We start from the raw sequence: 3,813 nt of genomic DNA, 5'->3' as shown, positions 1-3,813 counted from the left end.
CACACACACACACACACCAGAAGCGCACAAACACCTGTACATGCTTCCTTTGTGCAGAATGTTCTGCCAAGTTTTTTAAGCTTGCTGACATGTGGCACTAGAGACTGCAGGTCAGCGACAGCTTCCTGCTATTTCGGGCTCCGTCACAGCTTGAGGTTTTAATTTATTCTGCCAGAATGTGTCAATCATTGAGTAGCAGGGTTCAGGCCAGAGTCTGCTGCTGGAGACTGCTGCTCTTTCTTATTGAAAGAGTCAAGCAGGACTAAAAACACACTGATATTATGACAGAAAGTAAACTCGTCTACTCATTGAAACTTCCTGACCACGCAGTCCATATCAACACATTTTCAGGTCATTTTCAAGGGTGGGAACCCAGAGAGGGATCACATCCTTTTTGCTGCACTAGTGACTCCTATTGGTTGGTTGGGGCATTTGCATGAAAGGGGGTTGGAACCTGGATTGTATAGCATGTTATGCCCCCTCAGTAAAGTTCATGGCAGGTGTAATGGGGCTCAAGCAAGAACCATTCATACAAAAAGATTTGTTTTTATGTGAGTAATTCAATGTCTACTCAGGCTGCATACTGAAAGCAGCATGTTACCTGAGCAGCAGCTTTAGTCCTTCATCAAAGTCTACATACTGCATGTACTACTACATTCAGGCACAGTCACCTGTATGTTGTCAGTGTTTAGAGCCCAATACACAATCACTGTTGTTACGTGCATTAAAATGGAAGAAAAAAGATCTGATGCCTAAAATTGCAGTTCAGATTGTAGTTACAAGTAAAACGCAGCCTGTGAAATCCCATAAGAGAACTTGTCGCATTCATCTATCTTCTAGGGACTTTCTTTATGTTAATGATCAAATCTGATTTGGAACACTGGTACAATGAAGCCTCACAGAAAAATAGAGATTTAGGATGATAACACAAAAATGTTCTTGCATGGCGCCTAATGAATCACAGAGGTAAATATCTGTAACCAACCAAGCAACGGAGGAGTTAAGGCCACAAACTTGGATGTGGACCCTCACACAGTTCTGTTTACAATATTGGGTCTAAGAATAACATTTTATTTATATTTATTAAAATAAGGCTAATGTTTTCAAATGCATTCACATTGGACATTTTTTTGTCTTTGGTGGTCAAAAACCCTAGCTGTGTGTGATGTGTTAAAAATGTAAACATGTTCCAGTGTAGACATGGAATAAGTCAAAGTATGTGTTGCTTGAAGATGGACTTCATAATAACTTACTTTTCCAACAATAACTTCATGGAACAATTCCAGCTGAGCGTCTATGGCCATTTCACCTCACTGGTCTGATGAAGACAGTTTCAGCTACAATCTAATCGAAACTCCAAGCAGCAGTTAGTGAACACACTGATTATTCCTCTCTCTCACTTGCTCTCTCTCTATGTCAGGCCACTGTTTGCCATGCCAGTGCCTGCCCACAGGCCATGCCAAGGGTTTGAATTTGACCCCACCTCCCAATGCTGTGCCAAAACACACACACACACACACACATCAGTCATCATGTGAGGTCATGCCTACTACGAATGGCATTATATGACTTTGCAGAGCTTATCCTGTATAATTCCATGTAATAAATGACTCGAAAGCTCTGTTGTAACCTTGCAGGATGACCAACCAGGGCTCAATTCTCTGCTGATTCTGTGTGGAATTTGCATCCCTCCCTAACTTCACTTACGTCTCCCCTCAGGAACCAAAGGCAGCTGTGCAATGCAAAGTGATTCTGTCAGCCTGTGTTTTTGCTGATTAACTGATACCCTGTCTTTTGTCACTTTCTTCCCACAGCGGCAATCACTGTGAATATATGTCATGAGATGGCTGCTACATGTTGACTTTGAGAAAGGTTTTGCTGTACTTAATTGTTGCAAAAATGTTTATTTATTTTTACTTTGTAAGAGTTTTTTAGACAATTACATTTTAACTTTTTTTTTTTTTTTTAGGGGGCTTTTATTGCCTTAAATTGATAGCAACAGCTGAAGAGTGACAGGAAAGGGGATAAAGAGGGGATGACACGCGGCAAAATGCCTGCAGCAAGGACTCAGCCCTTGTATGTGTGTCGCCAGCTCCACCAGGTGAGCTACCCAGGTGCCATGGGCCATTTTTACAAAAAAAATCATAATCATCATCATCTTAAAGTTCACTTTGTTTTTTGTATACCACCACACCCAAAAGCAAGAAAAACCTACTTCTAACGTGGTGGTAAGCCAGATAGGGATCCCTTATCACTGGGCTCCCTCGTCCTCTGCCAGAAAAACATCGGACTTTAACACAGAAAACCTTCATTCCCCTGCTTCCACCAACAAAGCTCCACTAACCTTTATCAAACACTTATTTTAATCTAAACCACAATCTTTCCCTAAACCTAACCAAGTTGTTTTTGTACCTCAACTTAACCAAATATTAACTATAGTTAAGGCTAAGTCAAATGATGGCCTGTTGCTGGGGGCGTCAAATCAGGAAGCTCTTCTATGTGTCAGTCTAGAGGGCGTGGACAAAATTTTGTCCAAGTTGATGTTGACCCAGCCTCAGCTCCACACACACTAAAAATTTTCTTGCTCCCAATAACTGACAAGATAGTGACAACCTTGACAACCCCAGAGTTGTGTGGGTGACATCACTAATACTGCATCCATGTTTCCCTGCAGCTGGGATCAGCACCCAATTAAACAGACACATGGAAAAATGAAATTAATGAATAGGGAAATTAAAGAAGTGAGGTTAAACACAGCACTGAGGTAAGAAAATGAATATGACAGCTGCCTTTTGACTCTCTTGCTCCTTCTCTTTCATTTCTGCTCTGCCAGTATGTCAGTGGCTTTCTCTTTCTCTCGGCCAGCTGATGTGCCAGCCAATGCCACAGAGAACAAACCTTTTTTTTTCCAATGTTTGTGTGTGTGATGCCAAGGAAACTTTGGCTCTTTTCATTCTACATAATATTACCAAGAAGCCTTCTGACTCATGTAAACAAATTGCATTTGTGTGCATGAGAGAGACAGAAAAGCTGGGGGAAAGGATGTAAAATGTGTTTGCGTGTATTGTGTGTGTGTGTGTGTGTGTGTGTGTGTGTGTCTGTGCGAAATGTCAGCAGATTCTCTAAGCCAACAATCAGGGATCAGTCAGAAAGGCTGCTGACATCATCATCCCAAATAAATGACAGCATGGTAAAAGAGCGCTGGTCCAAGGCCAGCAGGATCCAACAGTCTCAGAATCCATAAGCCATAACAAACATTCAATTTTCAAATAAACTACACTCCATGGCCAAATCTGTCATCTTTTTGCGGCCACTGTGGAGCAGTACTGTCTGACTTTACTTTCAAAAGATTTATTTGAACCATGCTGATTTATGTTTGTTATTTTGTTTTGTACACCCAGCATGTTTTCTGGCTTTAATTGAATCAAATGCTCTCCGATTCTCAGTCTATAACTGTATACAGACTGACCAGCACCGTGTTTTCCCTCTTTCTGTCTGTGATTTTCTGCTATGATGTTTGCTCTGATATGTGTGTATATTTCAGTATGAGTACCAAGTGGCTCTCTGTCAGGGGCATGTTTTAAGTGGAATAAGTCATTATATGAACTCAGAAGCTGCCTATGTTGTAATGTGTGTCCAATATGCCCAAGGCTCAGTTCCCCCAAATTACGTAGTCTGATTCTGATTCTTAGATTTGACCAAACATCATGTAAGTATTGTGTTGTTTATTTGGAACCATCTCTTCTGGTAAACCTGAATATATATATATATATATATATATATATATATATATATATATATATACTGTACTGT

The sequence above is a fragment of the Morone saxatilis genome, unplaced genomic scaffold (genome assembly GCF_004916995.1).
Source record: "Morone saxatilis isolate NCDOM2014 unplaced genomic scaffold, NCSU_SB_2.0 Contig7, whole genome shotgun sequence".
Lineage (NCBI taxonomy): Eukaryota > Metazoa > Chordata > Actinopteri > Moronidae > Morone > Morone saxatilis.
Note: the sequence above shows the minus strand (reverse complement) of the source record.